A 20,013-nucleotide genomic window follows, 5' to 3' on the forward strand; every position below is an offset into this window, starting at 1 on the left:
AATAATTCTGTGATAACTTTAAATGGTGACAGATGGTAACTATATTTATTGTGTTGATCAGATAAATTTTAAATCACTATATTGTACACCTAAAACTAATATAATATTGCATGTCAATTATACTTCAAATTTAAAATGAAAGAATAAATAAATAAGGGAAAGGGAAAAAGGAGAGGAAGAGAAGGAGCAAGAGCACATATTTACTTTGTAGTATAATTTTTAAGTTTTTTAAAAAACATAACTATCTAACAATTATGATAGTTAAGTCACAATAATTAATATATTTTTGTTATTTTTCTCCTTTTTACTTTTGGAAAATCATATCAGGTGATCTCTATAATTTAAAATTAATGCTGAATAAGGAGCAATCTGGTATGTTCTCAAAATGGTATTTTGCTTTTTAAAATTAAGAATTGAGAAACACCCCAATAGCAGGAACCTGTATTAGGCCTCCCATATGTGGATTCTACTTTTCTTGGCAGTAATTTTTTCTGTGAACAGAATAAGCCTCGTCTAATATTTGAGAATATACAGTATGTTCCAAATACTTTCACCTACCTTGTGATTTATAATTTAGCTTTACTTATAGCATCTTTTCCCCAACAGAAGTTTTAAATTTGCATACAGTCCAATGCCTTAGTTAGAGCTTTTGCATGTCGCGTCCTGCTTAGGAACATCATCTTCAATTAGTTAACTCCCAAACATACTGTATTTTAAACAGTATTATGAAAATATACTATCTTTTCTTCTAGTAGTTATGATTCTTCTTTTAGACATTTGAGTTATTTAATCCACTTGGAATTATTTTTTCTGCATGATGTGACATAAGAGTTTCTTTTCTTTTTCACTATAAGTCAGTGATTCTCAGCTGGGGCAGATCTTGCCCACAAGGGACACGTGGCAGTGTCTAAAGACATTTTTGGTTGTGACAACTGGAAGGGGGCATGATAATGGCTTCTAGTGGGTGGGGGCCGAGAATGTTGCTAGACATCCTACAATGCACAGGACAGCCTCACACAACAAAGAATTATGCAACCTGAAATGTCAACAGTGATGAGGTTGAGAAACCCTGTCCTAAATGGATGCCAATGGAGAACAAGGACTAGAGTTTGGACAAATCAACTCAATCCCTTGCTGAAGTGGCTGACAGATTTCCAGCTACATTAAGTGGCTAAAACCAGAATTCAGCACTTGGACTTTTGATCCTTTATGATCTACTATGAATAGCTCATATTTGTATATTTTGGGAAATATGTATTTTTCTATGAAAAGTTGAAAACATGCATACATGCAAACACACATACACATGAAATCGTGGGGCTATGTAGGATGCCAGCTTTCTGCCAGAGTTCAAATACATCCCTCTGAAACCATACCATAAGTCTCCTTTATCACATCACTGCTGCTGGGTCTATACTATCTTCCCCTATCTGCATGGATGATGAGAATTTGAACAATACGTTTTCAAGTAATTTTTGCTTGCTTGCTTTTTCTTTCTTGTTATTCTAACTAACTGGTTTTCCAATTTCATATTTTATGTCCAAAAATAAATACAGTGGAAATAATTTAGATTCCAAAACCAAGATAAAATAAAAACAGTGTTCCAGAGTAAGTCTTTCCTTTCCTTTATTGGTCAAACAAAGGAGACACAATAGACTCTAAAATGTTTATCTTCTTCTGAGGTGATCCTGTCTTTAATTTTGGTCCTGGATCAATGTTGTTTCCTGTTGTTGTTATTGACCTTTCTTAAGTACCCATTCTAGTAAAATCAGAAAACTTAGCAGGAATCTGCTGTTAATATCATATCATTCCCATGGCTATGACCCATAAGATGTTTTAGTTTTTAACAGAGGAAAAACATAAGATTAAAAATGAAGTATAAATTTGGGACTTTTAATTTATTCTACAAAAACCCCACAATGCTTTAAAAACTCTTTTAAAACTGTTGGCTGTTAGCCATATACCAGGAGTGACCTTAAAATGTTATGTAAACTATGGCTGGGAAAAATACATTGTAGCCATTGTTTTTCGATGTCAAACTTGAGTACTCCTGAATCTGGCTATCTGTTTTAAATGATAGAAACAGAATTTGTTAGGAGGACTGGTGAAGACATATGTCCCTTGATACCTATATTGGGGCAAATTTGGAGAAACTATGCATTTCTGGGTAGTACTACTAATACTGCTATATTGTTATGCCAGGAGCCTGGTGTACCTGTGGACTTTGCCATTACCTTTGTCAAACTGGAATTGGCAGTGGGGGCTTGCATGTAGTATTCTTTGGCTTTAGGAAGATGGAGAGGGTACATCTGGGACTCTCTAGGCTGCCTAAGAGCCATTCTGATTGATAGCTATCCCACGTATAGGTAATAGCTATCCTCTGGATATAAACTTGGCTTTGCAATATATCCAATACAGTGGTATGCTGGTAAATGTTGAATAATGCTCTCTTAAAAAAGCAAAATGAAGCAAACCCCCCGATCCATAGCATTTGCTTATTTCCACGGTGTAAATACTACAAATATGGCTGATGTCAAATTACCAACTTGGCTTAACACAGTTGGAAAGAGATGTGCACAGTCAGTTCTCATGAGCCAGTATACATGCTTATTCCAGCATGTTCTCTTTGTCTTCAGTCAGAACATCTACAATAGTTAGCTACTCACACATAGTATAGATATCATATTTTTTAAGTATGTCAATGTATAGAAACTTCTTCCTAGTCATTCCTGAGACACATTTGTACTTAAGTTTGGGGAAGGAGGTTAGAATTGTTGCAAAAATAGAAAGAGGAAGAAAGTTTGGATATTCAGATTCTAATAATCAAAATAGGAAACCAATCAGTTTGAAAGCTAGTGTTTGTTAAGAAAGAAGCTTATTTCCTCCTAGTCCTGAAGAATTGTGGGAGAAAAGGAGAAGATAGAGTTTGAACAAAGATTAGAAATCAGGTCTTTGCCCCACATCTTCAGTGCCACAGTTGGGGATGGAAAGGATGTGATTCAGAAATATATAGATCATTTTAAAGGAATACCAAATTCAGATAAGATTAGCCCCATGTTCTTTTCTGAGAATACATTGCAGACTGGCATCACTAGAGTCTGGAGGGAAGATGTGACAGAAAAAAAGCTGTGATACAATATGGTCAGGATTTGCAGTACCCACGTGATGCTGAAAGCATGTAAAACTTCACAGTTTCCCTATAGAGTATCAAAGAGGTAAGGAAGGATACTTCTTAGAGTATTTGCAAGAAAAGGCCACAAAGGTAGGGGTGACGTGGCCTTAAAGCTGAGTGCTACAGAGCAAATCAACTGGGTCAAAGTGCCAACCCTAACTCAAGAGTCTGAGTCACCTGTGCGAACAGAAATGCAGACCAGTTACTAATTTAGAAATGGTCACTGAGAACCAAAATGCCAGGATGTGAGGTCACGAGCCACAGATTTTAGAACTGGGGGACATCAAGATACTACATGTTCAGGGAAATGAGAAATATGCTTAAGGGTAAACAGAGAAGCTTCTGGACAATGGAAGGTCTTACCTATGAGGCTTACCTCTTCTTTGCAGTTCCCAAGTCAGGTAAGCTTGCCTTCCCCATATATCTAAAATTCATCTTGGAGAGGAATGGGGTGGAGGAATGAACTCTGAAAACGGGTCTAAGCCATTCGAGTAGATACTTGTTACTTAAAGTGATATATCCATGCTACTTATAGGGAGATGTGTGTGTGTGTGTGTGTGTGTGTGTGTGTGTTAGAGGGGTGCTCATTAGGAAAGTCAGAGAAGGTATATATGGAGAAGCTACATTTTTCGTCTACCTGGGCATGGCAATTTTGTGATTTCCTGTACATATAATTACCTCTTTGTCAAGATTAAGGAAATGGGAAGTAATCATCCTGAATATTTGTGGACCAGAAGGAACACATGAGGATGTCTTTCAACAGGCCTACTTCTCCAAAGAAAAGGCAATAGAGAAAGTTGGACTAGGGTCATGGGGACTGAAGTCATGGATGAGGAGCCAAAGGAAATATAGGAAAATATCTCTAAAATCTGCTTTGAAGTTTGCAAGGTCCTATGCAAAAAATCTTGTAATAAATGCTCTAAGGGCATAATCAAACCTATCATGTTCACATCACCAAGCCATTTGCCATAGGAAGGCAGGGTTCTGGTATAAAATTGCTGCCCCCTGAATCAGCCTATCTAGTTCCCTAGTCTCCTGATTTTTTTCTTATCCCTCTCCCCTGTTGTTTTATTCCATTTTCTGCCCCATCCAGTGGGTCAGTTCCCCTCACCCACTGAGCCCAGTGAGTGGTAACCACTACTAATGTTATGTGATACATATCATGTTGAGATCTACTAACACAAAGGCACTGTTATCACATTAAACAAAGAAAAAAGAGAGTTCTTGCTGAGAAAGAGTAATGCATTGGCTAGAGTCCCAAAGTAGCTGAGATCAGAGGGATAGGGTGGGGGACAAAGAAAGCGAGAGAAAGATAGCTAGGCAGAGAGAAATTCTAGGTCTATTAAGAGAACAAATGCCCAGGAGAAGTCTTAGTAACTAGTACCAAAAATGGCAAAGTTTAAATGCCCATCTACTTTCTTTGATGCTGTTCTGCATGTGCTCATGTCAATGTTACCCCAGCTGTTCCTTCCTGGATTTAAAAACTTTTTCCTTGGCCCTTGCCAGGGGTACTAAATTACCTCTCATTCTTTCATCTGCTGCCTCCATCCCTTGCTCCAACCCAAAGGTCCCAATAGCGTCATTTACACGTTTCTCTTTTGCTTGTCCAAAAATCCCCCACTCCCACCCCGATCTTGGCCTCTGTCCAAAGGTCAGCTTATTAGTTCCCCATGGTTTTAGCTTTGCTGGATATACCACTGAGAATAAGGTGCACATGCTATTTCCAGGCTGTTTTTACCATCTGCCAAGGCCAATTGTTCACATGGTCATGAGAATATGATCTAAGTTTCCACAGTAATTATGAGAGAGTCCAGAGTCAGATTATATACCAACCTAACATTAGTAAAAGATCAATAAATATTGAGTATCAGTGTACTAGGAAGAAAACAGTGGGCTACTTCTCATGCAGAGACAAAGAGAACAAACACAAAACCTCCACTTTAAGAGAGCTATCAGTTTAGTTGGACAAACAGATATGTAAACAGATACTTTCACTATAGTGCAGTAATTACAATGTTGGAGAAACTACAGAACCCTGGGGAAAAGGGACATTTAAAATGTAGATTTTTTCCTTCAACTGATATCTAATCTCATACTGTTGTGGTCAGAAAAGATACTTGATATGATTTCAATTTTCTTAAATTTACTAAGGCTTGATTTGTGACCCAATATATGATCTATCCTGGAGAATGTTCCATGAGCACTTGAGAAAAATGTGTATTCTGTTGTTTTTGGATGGAATGTCCTATAAATATCAATTAAGTCCATCTTGTTTAATGTATCATTTAAAGCTTGTGTTTCCTTATTTATTTTCATTTTGGATGATCTGTCCATTGGTGAAAGTGGCATGTTAAAGTCCCCTACTATGATTGTGTTACTGTCAATTTCCCCTTTTATGGCTGTTAGTATTTGCCTTATGTATTGAGGTGCTCCTATGTTGGGTGCATAGATATTTACAATTGTTATATCTTCTCCTTGGGTTGATCCCTTGATCATTATGTAGTGTCCTTCTTTGTCTCTTGTAATAGTCTATTTTAAAGTCTATTTTGTCTAATATGAGAATTGCTACTCCAGCTTTCTTCTGATTTTCATTTGCATGGAATATCTTTTTACATCCCCTCACTTTCAGTCTGCATGTGTCCCTAGGTCTCAAGTGGGTCTCTTGTGGCCAGCATATATACGGGTCTTGTTTTTGTATCCATTCAGCCAGTCTGTGTCTATGTCTTTTGATAGGAGCATTTAATCCATTTACATTAAAGGTAATTATCAATATGTATGTTCCTATTACCATTTTCTTAATTGTTTTGGGTTTGTTATTATAGGTCTTTCCCTTCTCTTGTGTTTCCTGCCTAGAGAAGTTCCTTTAGCGTTTGTTGTAAAGCTGGTTTGGTGGTGCTGAACTCTCTCAGCTTTTGCTTGTCTGTAAAGGTTTTAATTTCTCCATCAAATCTGAATGAGATCCTTGTTGGGTAGAGTAATCTTGGTTATAGGTTTTTCTCCTTCCTGACTTTAAACATGTCCTGCCACTCCCTTCTGGTTTGCAGAATTTCTGCTCAGAGATCAGCTGTTAACCTTATGGGGATTCCCTTCTATGTTATTTGTTGTTTTTCCCTTGCTGCTTTTAATATTTTTTCTTTGTATTTAATTTTTGATAGTTTGACTAATATATGTCTTGGCGTGTTTCTCCTTGGATTTAACCTGTATGGGACTCTGTGCTTCCTGGACTTGATTAACTATTTCCTTTCCCATATTAGGGAAGTTTTCAACTATAATCTCTTCAAATATTTCCTCAGTCCCTTTCTTTTTCTCTTCTTCTTCTGGGACCCCTATAATTCGAATGTTGGTGCATTTAATGTTGTCCCAGAGTTCTCTGAGACTGTCCTCAATTCTTTCCATTTTTTTCTTTATTCTGATCTGCAGTAGTTATTTCCACTATTTTATCTTCCAGGTCATTTATCTGTTTTTCTGCCTCAGTTATTCTGCTATTGATCCCTTCTAGAGAATTTTTAATTTCATTTATTGTGCTTTTCATCATTGTTTGTTTCCTCTATAGTTCTTCTAGGTCCTTGTTAAATGTTTCTTGTATTTTCTTCATTCTACTTCCAAGATTTTGGATCATCTTTAGTATCATTACTCTGAATTCTATTTCAAGTAGACTGCCTATTTCCTCTCCATTTGTTTGGTCTGGTGGGGTTTTACCTTGCTCCTTCATCTACTGTGTGTTTCTCTGTCTTCTCATTTTGCTTAACTTACTGTGTTTGGGGTCTCCTTTTCACAAACTGCAGGTTCATAGTTCCTGTTGTTTTTGGTGTCTTCCCCCAGTGGGTAAGGTTGGTTCAGTGGGTTGTGTAGGCTTCCTGGTGGAGGTGATTGCTGCCTGTGTTCTGTTGGATTAGGCTGGATATTGTCTTTCTGGTGGGCAGGACCACATCCAGTGGTTTATGTTGGGGTGTCTGTGACATTATTATGATTTTAGGCAGCCTCTCTGCTAATGGGTGGTGTTGTGTTGCTGTATTGCTAGTTGTTTGGCTTAGGGTGTCCAGCACTGTAGGTTGCTGGTTGTTGAGTGGAGCTGGGTCTTTGTGTTGAGATGGATATCTCTGGGAAAGCTTTCGCCATTTGATATTATGTGGAGCCAGGAGGTCTCTGGTGCACCAATGTCCTGAACTCAGCTCTCCCACCTCAGAGGCAGAGGCCTGACACCTGGCCACAGCACGAAGACCCTGTCAGCCACATGGCTCAGAAGAAAAGGGGGAAAAAAAGAAAGAAAAAAATAAACCTATTAAAATAAAAAATTATTATAAATAAAAAATTAAAAACTAATAGAAAAAGAAAGAAAGAAAGAAGAGAGCAAGCAAACCAGAAAACAAATTGACCAGTGTTAACAAGCTCTAAAAACTATACTAAAAAAGAAAATAAATAAATAAAGGACAGACAGAACCCTAGGACAAATTGTAAAAGCTATGCTATACAGACAAAATCCACAAAGAAGCATACACATACACACTCACAAAAAGAGACAAAGGAAAAATGTATATATATCTATATGTAAAAAAAAGGAAGAGAGCAACCAAAACACTAAACAAATCTACCAATGAGAATAAACTCTACATACTAAACTAAGATAAACATAAGACCAGAAACAAATTAGATGCAGAGAGCAAACCTGAAGTCTCCAGTTGTTGCTCCCAAAGTCCAAAGCCTCAGTTTTGGGATGATTTGTTGTCTACTCAGGTTTTCCAGAGATGCCGGCACATCAAGTTGATTGTGGAGATTTAATCTGCTGCTCCTGAGGCTGCTGAGAGAAATGTCCCTTTCTCTTCTTTGTTTGCACAGCTCCTGTGGTTCAACTTTGGATTTGGCCCCGCCTCTGTCTGTAGGTCACCTGAGGGCATCTGTTCTTTGCTCAGACAGGATGGGGTTAAAGTAGCAGCTGATTAGGGGCCTCTGGCTCACTCTGACCAGGGGGAGGGAGGGGTACGGAATGCGGGGTGAGTGTGCGGCGGCAGAGGTGGCAGAAGCTGGCATGACATTGCAGTAGCATGAGGTGCACCATGTGTTCTCCTGGGGAAGGGGTCCCTGGATCACAGGACCCTGACAGTGGTGGGCTTCACAGGCTCCTGGGAGGGGAGGTGTGGATAGTGACCTGTGCTTTTACACAGGGAACCTGTTGGCTGCAGCAGCAGCCTTAGCATCTCATGCTTGTCTCTTGTGTCTGCGCTGATAGCCTCGGCTCACGCCAATTTCTGGAGCTTGTTTAGGCGGTGCTCTGAATCCCCTCTCCTCGTGCACCATGAAACAATGGTGTCTTGCCTCTTAGGCAGCTCCAGACTTTTTCCCAGACTCCCTCCAGGCTAGCTGTGGTGCACTAGCCCCCTCAGGCTGTGTTCATGCAACCAACCCCAGTCCTCTCCCTGGGATCTGACCTCCGAAGCCCAAGCCTCAGCTCCCAGCCCCTGCCCACCCCTGTGGGTGAGCAGACAAGCCTCTTATGCTGTTGAGTGCCTGCCAGCACCAATCCTCCATGCGGGAATCTCTCCGCTTTGCCCTCTGTACCCCTATTGCTGTGCTCTCCTCTGTGGCTCTGAAGCTTACCCCCCACCCACCCCCTGTTTCCACCAGTGAAGGGGCTTCCTAGTGTGTGGAAACTTTTCCTCCTTCACAGCTCCCTCCCAGAGAGGCAGGTCCCATCCCTATTCTTTTGTGTCTGTTCTTTCTTTTTTCTTTTTCCCTATCCAGGTACGTGGGGAGTTACTTGCCTTTTGGGAAATCTGAGGTCTCCTGACAGCATTCAGTAGGTGTTCTGTAGGAGTTGTTCCACATGTAGATGTATTTCTGATGTATTTGTGGGGAAAAAGGTGATCTCCAGGACTTACTCCTCCACCATCTTGAAGGTCTTCCCTAGGCTAGGCTTTGAATCTCACTTTGGAAGCTGCCCCTGGGGAAATAGGGCAAGGTCTTAATCCAATGTTGTGGCTCTTTAGACACACACAGACTTTGTGGTTGACTACATGTAATTCAATTATGGTCAAAAGATTATTATAACAGGTAATGAATTTCTGGAAATTTCTTCCAGTTCTACATTCAGAAATAGAATATATATATATATACACACACACTATATATATAATATTATCTTCATAAAGATAAACTCACTCTTTTCTTTCTTTATTCTTTTCTCCTTTCTTTTCTTTTCTTTTTTCTCCTTCTCTCCCTCTTCCTCTCCTTCCCTCCCTTCCTCCCTCCCATACTCTCCCTTTGAGGCACTATTTCCAGTGTGACCCCTTATCCTGTATACCAGCTCCCCATCCTGGATGGCTTGGCTAAAGCAGAGCCATCTGTCTGGAAGGTGGTTACTTCTTTGAGTGGCTGCATATCAGTAAGGAAAAAACAATTCCTTTGGTACTGACACTCAAGATTTGTAGAAACAATGATTTACTGAAAATAATATGCTCTTTTCAGTATATTCAGGGCAACCGATGGGGCTTTCTGTCTTGGCTTTAGTTTAACAAATAGGAAGTGTCATTTGCAGACCACTGGGCTACTCACTCCAGGATTTATGATCATTCCACATCTTTTAGGCAAAGGTGTTTTGAAACAGCAGCTCATTGAGTGTACATACAGCCATACCCTGCCCCCCCAATACCTACCCACACATACTTTCTTCTCTTTATAGGCATGGAACATTGGTTGCCGTGAAGGTAAATCTTGCCTTGTAATGACTATTTGGACTGCTTTCCTACAGTCAGTAGTCAGCCTCTCCATTGTTTCCACTTGGGTAGATGAATGCATCTATTTTTTAAAGCAAGAAAAAAATAAATAAAGGAATAATAATAAGATAAGTCATCTCTACCAATTTTCCCAAACTTTTTTTAAACATCATGGCATACATAGGTATTATTTGTACAATTGACCTAGAAAAATGGATGAGGCTGTCTTCTAGGATGGGGAGAGATATTGCTGAAAGCATCAGTATATCAGGTACACCCTTTTAAGACCATTTGGTATTCTGTGTCATTCTGGTTGAGAAGCTCTGCTTCAAGTACATATTAATATATTGACTGATTAATTAATTTATTTACTTATCTGTTCATTTATTCAACAAATATTTATTTAATGCCTACCATGTGTCAGATAGTGTTATAAGCATGAGGGACATTGAACAAGTTAGAGAAGGGATCAGCTCTCATTGATCTAAGGTTCTAGCAATGGAATGTGGAAAGGTGATTGGACAAATTAAGTACAATACTTTCAAATATAAATAAATACAAGGAAACTTATAAAAGAGAATGGAATAGACAGTGACTGGAGTTTGGACAGAGACAGGAAGCTGTTTTAGAAATGGATGGGTCCTCTCTGAATAGGAATATTTGAGCTGATATCTGAAAGGTATGAAGGAGCTGGCGCTACAAAGACCTGGAGGAGAAAAGTGGTTCAAGAAGAAGGAACAGCAGATAATACGGCCCTGGACACCCCCTGATATTAGGAACAAGACAAGGATGTATGTTCTCACAACTCCTATTCAACATTGTAATGGTAATTCTAGTCAGGGTATTCAGTCAATTAAAAGTGATAAAAGTCATCCAGATGGGAAAGTCTGAGCTGTTTTTACCCATGACACTTCTGACACCAAATGTATGAGTTTTTTCCCACACCAAACAGTTGTCTAATTCTCCAGACACCAACTGGGTGTTCTATAATTCAATTTAATTCTGACACAAAATCACTGGAGCTAGCACAGACCCGATAGGTTAAGAGCTCAGTCCCACAAGGCTGCCCCCACTTCAGACTCCTGTCTCAAGTCCCAGGTTACTACTTGCACTTCTGACTGGCCAGCTGTAAATCAGGGGTTCCCATGACCCTCTCCTTGGGTTTGATAATTTATTAGAACAACTTACAGAACTTAGGAAAATGCTTTACTTACTATTACCGTTTATTATGAAGGATACAACTCAGTCAGATGGAAAAGATGCATCAGGCAAATTATGGGAAAAGGGGCACACTCTGGGTGTGCCACGCTGTCAGCATCTTGTAGTGTTTACCAACTCAGAAGCTCCAGAACCCCATCATTTAGGGGTTGTTAGAAGTTTCATTACATATATATAATTGATTGTCACTGGCCATTGGTAATTGACTCAATCTCCAGTCCCTCTACACTCCTTTGAGGTCAGGGAGGGGGCTGAAAATACCAACCCTCTAATCGTGACTTGATTTTTCTGGCAACCAGCCCCCATCTGAAGCTATTTAAGATCCCTCAGCTACTAGTCATCTCATTAGCATATAAAAGACACTCTTATTACTCCAGAGATTCCAAAGGTTTTCAGAGTACTGTGCCAGGAACTGGGACAAAGTCTAAATATGTTTTTATTTTATCACAAAAAGAATGAAGTTAAACTATCTGAGTATGACATGACTTTGCATGTAGAAAATACTCAGAATCCACACAAAGATATTAGAACTAATAAACAAGTTCAGGAACATTGCAGGATACAAATCAGTGTACAAAAAGCAATGGTATTTCTATACACTAGCAATGAACAATTCAAAAGTAAAATTAATAAGTTAGTCCAATTTATAAAAGTATCAAAGTTAATAAAATGCTTAGGAATAAGTTAAACAAAAGAAGCTGCAAACCTGTACTCTAAAAATCACAAAATATTGTTGAAATAAATTAAAGTATACCTGAATAAATGAAAGTCATCCCATGTTCATGGATCAGGAGGCAGTGTTGTTAATACGGAAATCCCCCCCAAACTGATCTACAGATTCAATGCAACCCCAGTTAATATCCCTGCTGCCTTTTTTGTGGGTACTCACAAGCCTAGAATAACCAAAGCAATCCTGAAAAAGAACATAGTCAAATTACTCACACTTTCCTGTTGGAAAATTCAGTACAAAGCTACAGTTTTCAAGACAGTATGCTACTAGCTTAAGATTAAAAATATCAGTTAATGGAAAAGAATTTAGAGTTGAGAAATAAACTGATACATATATGGTCAATTGGATTTAGATAATTATGTCAGGGCCATTCAAATGGGGAAAGAATCAGCTTTTCAATAAATGGTTGAAACAATGAAATATTTATACAACTGGATAGCCACATGCAAATAAATGAAGTTAGACCCCAGAGTATACTTGGGTACACTCTGTATCAGCGTGGCAGTCTTACCTAGAACAGAATAATCTTGGCCAAATATGCATCTCCTCACAAACCCAGTTCTATATCTTACATGGAAACTAGGAAAGAAAATGCTAAAAAGCACAGTAGACTCAAGATTGCATAAATGAGCTCTGCAATAAGCGACTTTTAAACGTAGTAAGTTTTCCCATCACTGGTGTTCTAGAAGATGCTAGATGGCTTTTGATGAAGATTGCAAATAAGGAGATTTCTAAACTGGGTTATACAGATAGAAAAGTAAGGGAAGTGCAGTAGAAATAAGTTGCAAAGCTAGAAGTGTGTCTTTTGATTCAAGGGCAAATAATTTTAAAGTATTTTTGATGTTTTTGTTTTTATTTTTATCAGTTTATGGGCCATCTTTTAAAATCACCTCATGCTTGTTTAACATTCTGACTCCTGGGTTTCATCTTACGTTTACTATGTCAAAATTTCTGTGAGGAATGCCAGAGATTTTTGTAACCTGTCCCTCAAGTGATGGTTAGGAGGACTAAACTTTGAAACATACTGCTCAAGTACCAAAATGTTCATTGCAGCTCTATTTACAATAGCCAGGAGATGGAAATAACCTAAGTGTCCATCATCAGATGAATGGATAAAGAAGATGTGGCACATATATACAATGGAATATTACTCAGCCATAAAAAGAAATGAAATTGAGCTATTTGTAATGAGGTGGATGGACCTAGAGTCTGTCATACAGAGTGAAGTAAGTCAGAAAGAGAAAGACAAATGCCATATGCTAACACATATATATGGAATTTAAGAAAAAAATGTCATGAGGAACCTAGGGGTAAGATGGGAATAAAGACACAGACCTACTAGAGAATGGACTTGATGATATGGGGAGGGTGAAGGGTAAGCTGTGACAAGGTGAGAGAGTGGCATGGACATATATACACTACCAAACATAAAATAGATAGCTAGTGGGAAGCAGCCGCATAGCACAGGGAGATCAGCTCAGTGCTTTGTGACCACCTAGAGGGGTGGGATAGGGAGGGTGGGAGGGAGGGGGATGCAAGAGGGAAGAGATATGTGAACATATGTATATGTATAACTGATTCACTTTGTTATAAAGCAGAAACTAACACACCATTGTAAAGCAATTATACTCCAATAAAGATGTAAAAGAAAAAAAAAGCGAACAGGGGGTTGCAGTCTTACAAGTCAAATTTGCAAGTGTCAAAGTCTGTTATAAAGTGCAGTTTTGAGAACCACAGGAGTTTTGTGATTAAGGTGTTAAAGCAATGCCTTTTCCAGGACCTTCAGTAAATCATCTCCTGTAGTTTTTGATCTGCCTTAAACTTGTCCTTGACCATGCATTTCAGTTATGCATACCCTTGAGTCCTCCCACATCAAGTAGCACTACGTATTACATGTCATCTGTTCAGGATTCTGTTTAGAATTTTTATTGACGTTGGAATTTTCTAAAGCTCATTTTTAAGATTCTGGGTTCATACTATAGAAAAAATAATAGCTACAATTTTGTCTAATAAGCAGATTTTACCATCATCCTGCATCTGGTTCCTTTGGGAATCTGGTACTTGTAGGGCCTTCAGTCATATGGATCCTCAACTCCAACCACAGAGGAGAGCATCACCCAGGTTGGACCAAAACTAGTACTTCTATTCCTGGTTACTGTTCAGTGACAAGTGCATATCCCAAACTGGGACAATTAGAGTATATATCAACATTTTTCTTCCAGGAAAAACTAAATATATGGTCTCTTTCAGCTGAGGATACTAAGCTTTGGAAGTATGAATCTAAGGTTATCCATGGTCTTCTTGACATTCAAGCAGAAGTAGAGGTGAGGAGTGTTTGCCCCTCACCTCAAGTCTATGGAAAGGAGTTTAAGAGGACTACATGGATGTCTTAATTTGTGTCCCTTACAGTTTCGCCTAATTCTCATTCATGCCAGAGAAGTCTAAATGGCATGAGACAAGTTGGTTACCCATTGGAGAACCAAATTAAAGACATTTTTATAGGGCTGCTTATACTTCCTGAGTTTGTTGTGAAAACTGATGAGAGTTTCCTGTAGACTTAAAGGGTCATGTCCATATTATCAGTATCTTTGGTTCTGAGCAAGAGGGACACCTAGAATAGTAACAGACCTTAGCAGAGGGAAATTGTGGATACTAGAAGATGCTAGGGGCTGAAGGCAGTTTTAGAGAGGAACCAGAAGAGAGATTAATTGGTGCTTGTTCTGGCTCCCATCCATCTGTTCTTCAACATCCTCTCTCTACCCTTCTACATCTTCTCCTTGCTCTGGAAGGCTAACCTTTATTCTGTACCCTGTGGGACTCTGATGGGTACAGCCCTCATCAAGGAAACTGCAGATAAGCATGTCCAGAAATGTGTCATGCCTTAGGAACCCATGAATCACCCTGCCAGAAAGGCAGCCTTAAGTTCAGAGAATGGCAGACTTAGATTCCCGGGTCAGTATTAGTCATATACAGAGAGTCCGACTCCATTACCTCTCCTCCCTCCCCCTGCTCAAACCCTAGTTAGAATATAAACCTGAATTACCCAGTAGGGGAAAGAGGAATTGAAAGACAAGGTGTGAAAAGAACATATCCCTTTCACTGACTTCAAGGGGAGGAGAGGAGCTTTAACTTTCTATTAAATATGCAGTTTTAATTATTACATGGGGCTGTATATTTTATTTGTTCTCAGAGGACCTGTATTACATAAAAATTATTTTAAAAATCCATGAGTCCAATAGCATTTTTGTTTCTTTTTTTCCAGAGCTACAGAAAGAAATAGCCAAACTAAATAAATACAAGGGTTCAACGAAAACAAAAATAACAATAATAAATGTGCTTTATGATTACACTGTACTTGTTCAAGGTGATGGCTACATAAGTTACATAAAACTGTATCCACTTCTCAAATGAAAGAACAATTTCAAATCCTCTTTGGGCAGTAATACCGTGCTTTTCTTTTACAAAGAATTAATACTGCTGAACCACTTCACTGCTTACTAGATGAAGACAGTTGTTAGACTGTCAAACAGTTATTACCTCTAAGCCTGGGCTAATACACTATGAGGAGCATAAACAGTGTTTTCTTACCATGGTAATTCACGCCCACTGTAGGAGCCGACTGAGCTACAAAGATAGTTGCCCTAATTCTGTGCCTTGGTCATAGGTAGTTTGGTTGAGTATAACCCTACCTGTGCCTCCCCCAAATTGCAGCACTGGGGTGTGGGATATAGAACATACTAGAGAAGAGCCAAAGTCAAGACCAAGAAGATGATACTTCATACTACGTTGCAGGGATATGGTAAGAATTATATAAGAGAAGATATTGTGAAATTGGTGGCTTGGAGAGTTCAGTTTAGGAAAATGTAAGGTGTAGGTCTGGTTAGATCATCTAGAAAGTGGTTTTATGAATATACAGAAGCACTACTACTTATATGAAATGTTTACCTAATGTGGCAAAGAGGGACACAACTTCTAAAAGGAGCTATTGACGGATGAACAGCAGGAGATTGCAGATTAATCAATGACATTCCTTCATCCACAATAAATGTACTGATAGACTTTTTCTCATGCCAGATGCATTAGGATAACTATTAATTTGTTTATCACTTATATCTTTTAGTCTGACATATTCCACGGAGTCCTTGTGGCAGCTGGCTTCACAGTTTTCCATATGGCAGAGTCTTTGTGAACTGCAGATCTCTTTTGGGACTAAGAATAAGCAGACACTTCATTATAACACAGGTACGCACTGCTGAGATCTTTGCTTAGTGAATATAATTAATATAATTGGTTAGTCAGAGGTAGCTGAAGTGAAGCAAAATAATGCTGTGCACATGCATGGGTGCTTTAGAGGGTTTTAACCTTATTTTTCTTCCCTGACATTTGAATGTATTTACTTCCCAGATCTTTTATGGTTTTGAATTCTTTTATTTTGCCTGTATTCCAAGATCTGGCAACTATTGATTGACCTTCTGTTTCTGTTGCTTCTGCTCACCCCTAGTTGATTTCATGTAGAATATGAGTTTGAGTTAATTGATAATTGTCCATTTTGTAAGCATGAAACTCCTGCATATAGCATGACCTTCAGACAACTAGAACAGTTCTCAAGGTAATTATTCATGCACGCTGGTAATCGATCAGTCAATCAACAAATACACTCATGCAAAATTGACCCGGCTACTGTGACTATGTGGGGACTACTGACTACGGGGGAGAAACTCTCACCATCTTTCTGTCCCACATGCCAATACATCAGAAGGACCCCCGCTGGTAAACGTTACTGTACAACTGACTGCCCGTGAGCCCTGGGCTATACTGTGTGGAATGGAATAGGCTGGCTTCTGGACACACAAGTGCAAATAGTGGGATTAACTGTCTTTTGTTTGGGAAGACCTAATGGGTCCACCCCTAATGGCACTCAACATAACATGAGGTGACGGATCTGTACTGTGACCGCTGATTCCTGGCTAGGCCACCAGAATGTTTCTTTAAAGCTGGGCCTTCACCTCCCCATAGGGGTGGCTCTGGGTTGGTGAAAACCAGGGGTGTCCTTACCTTCCTTATAACTGGACAGGGCACTGCTGCTGTTGACTCCCTTTCCATTGACCTGGCAAGCGCTTGGCTCCAAAATTAGCCCACATCCTGACAAATGACTGTTTTTAGCATACTAGGTATCTTACCCTTGATACTCTTTAGCTGCTTGTGTCTGTATTGTATTTGTGGTATCTGGTTGCAGTGCGCCCTACATACCTGACCCCAGGGATATCTAGGAAGAGGGGCGGACCAAGACTGTAAGGGTCGTGCAGGGTATATAGGGGTGCAGTGTATGGTCAGGCCACTCCAGATGGCTGCTCTCTTGCTCTCTGTACATCCCCTGCCCAACCAGTGTCTGCTTTACGCATATCTTATGCACTCACCTTCCTACATATTTGCCCCAGGCCCCATCTAGTGATTGTTCTTATCAAAGGGGTGGTGAGCGGTGTGCCTCTATTGGTCAAAAAGAAATACACTTGTGCAAATTCATATGTTCTTTTAATTTTAAAAATTGGTATTATAATTAATAATACTTTGATTTACTCGTTCCGATGGTATTTATTGTGTAGCTTAATTATTAGCAACTATTATACCCACAATACCTAAGGAAAGAGGCTACAAAACTGACACTTATCTTTATTAACTATCAAGTATACACACATATGAAGTTTATAAACCTATGTATCAAATATGTATAAACACACATATATATCTTTTTCATCAAGTATATTTTAATCAGTTTCATTGAGGTATAATTTCCATAAAATGAATCCACCAGTTTTAACTGTACTATTCAGTGAGTTTTGACAAATGTATGTAGTCTTTTGACCACAACCATAAGAAAGATATATTATATTTGCATTATCTCCTGAAGTTGCCTCTGGACTTTTTGCAGCCATTCTCCTCTTCCCAATTCCAGGCCCTGGTAACTATAGATCTGCCTTCTGCAACTGTAGTGTTGTCTTTTCTACTATTTTATATAAATGAAATCATACAGTGGTTAGAGATTTGTGTTTGGCTTCTTTCCCTTATGTTGCTTTGAGATTCATCGATATGGCTACGTATATCAGTAGTTCATTCCTTTCCATTTCTGAATTGTATTCCATTGTATAGAACACAAAACTGTTTTATCTATCCATCAGTTGGTGAACATTTGGCATTTTCCCAGTCTGTGGCTTGCATGTTCGTTTTTTGACAGTTTGTCTTGAATGAAAAGTTTTTATTTTGGATAAAGCCCAATGTGTCATTTTAAAATGATTTTTACTTTGTATATCATTTCTAAGGAATGTTTTCCCTATCCAAGGTCACAAAAATTTTTATTCTACATTTTCCCTAGAAGTTTTATAGTTCAAATTCTTATATTTACATCAGTGATATAATTCAATTTAATTTTTCTATATGGCTTGAGGTATATATACATTAATATTATGTATGCATATATGTATATACACATATCTGTATCTATCTCTATATACACCTATATGTATAAATATTTGCATGTAGATATCCAGTTTTTCTGGCTACTTAAAAATTCCTTTTCCAATTATCTTAGCACCTTTATTGAAAACAAATTGACCATATATGGGTGGTTCTATGTCTAAAACCTCTCTTCTGTTCCTTTGATTTGTACATCTATTTTTATGCCAATGCTACACTATTTGGATTACTATAGTTTTTAAAGTAGGTTGTCAAATCGGACAATATGAGTTCTCAAAACTTCTTCTTTATTTCGCAGATCATTATGGTTATTCTAGATCTTTTGCATTTCAATAATAATTTTATAATCGGCTTGTCAAATTCTACAAAAAAGCTGACTGGGATTCTGTTTGGTGTGTTTGCATGTATTGATCAATTTGGAGACAAGCTGACATTGGAGACAAAATCTGAATGATTCAATGGAAACAGTGAATCCCTTGTAGTTGCAAAAGAATGTGAAAATAAGGTAGACTTTGGGATGCACAGAGTTGTATGTGGAGTAACATCAGGATAATAAGGGATTCCCTGGGATAAATATACCTTTAAAAAAAACCCTAAACAGTGATGTAGGGCATGGCTAGTTCATTTCTGATGGTTGTTTTTTCTGAGGTGAATATTCAGTGCTGATAGTAGTTCCCTTCTCTTAGGCAATAAGGAATGGTAAAACAGGTGGATCCATTTCATAGTGATATTGCAAATGTGGATTAGTGTGTAAGCCATATCTATAGTGCACATAGTTCTATGGGCCTCATTTAAATTCTGCTTGTCTTCAAAGGTAAAACGCTTAACACTGCGGCAAGAGCTAAGGAAATGATATTCTGAACCTTGGTTTGCAATCACTGTGGAATAGGTAGTGGCTGACGAAAAGCATTGGATTTCTTAGTCTGGTGCTTTATCTTGGCATGAATCATATGATACTATACATTTCCTAGGGTTTGCACCTACCCAAATTCAGAGTCATAGACTGCACTTTCTTAAACAGATGTACACAGAGGGGAAGGAAATCATGTCATAACTGTAGAACCCAGCTAAAGCTCTGTCCAACTGAGGTATAGAAATGGAAATGAACGGATAATGTATATCTATTACACACATTCTTCTAAGTAAAAGAAAGACCAAGCCAACGGCCACGTTCTCATCATTGGTTGTATCCTGATGAGCCATGCTTGAACCAATTAAGAGTGGGGCTCAGACTGCTTTGGGGTAGATATTTTTGTTTTCATAACAGAACTGTTTTTTTTCTTTTTTGCGGTACACGGGCCTCTCACTGTTGTGGCCTCTCCCATTGCGGAGCACAGGCTCCGGAGGCGCAGACCAAGCGGCCATGGCTCACGGGTCTAGCCGCTCCACAGCATGTGGGATCTTCCCGGACCGGGGCACGAACCCGTGTCCCCTGCATCGGCAGGCAGACGCTCAACCACTGCACCACCAGGGAAGCCCAGAACTCTGGTTTTATGAGGGACACAGGTTGTGAAACATAGCATACAGTTAAAACAAATGAGCTTCCATCAGCACGTTTGGTACTTCTTAAGCTTTTGAGCCCTGTAGAGGTGTTCTAGTGGGAATGATTCTTCAACAGGGAATCTAAATCTTTCCAGGTAGAGCTTCCAGGTTTTGAACTTGCCCTCGGAGATCCAGAGCACCTTTTCTCAAAGAATATAACCCTGATCACC

The 20,013-nt window shown here is 39.0% G+C and overlaps 1 long non-coding RNA gene across 2 annotated transcripts in view; it reads left to right on the forward strand.

Moving 5' to 3' along the window:
- LOC308608749 overlaps positions 1 to 20,013 on the forward strand; it is a 433,619-nt gene that overhangs the window by 334,384 nt on the left and 79,222 nt on the right. For both annotated transcript variants that reach the window (XR_014014228.1, XR_014014229.1), the window contains exon 4: positions 15,951 to 16,072. This is a non-coding gene — a long non-coding RNA (uncharacterized lncRNA). The remainder of the gene's footprint in view (positions 1 to 15,950; positions 16,073 to 20,013) is intronic.

Source organism: Mesoplodon bidens, assembly GCF_964165515.1.
Source record: "Mesoplodon bidens genome assembly, chromosome: X".
NCBI lineage: Eukaryota > Metazoa > Chordata > Mammalia > Artiodactyla > Ziphiidae > Mesoplodon > Mesoplodon bidens.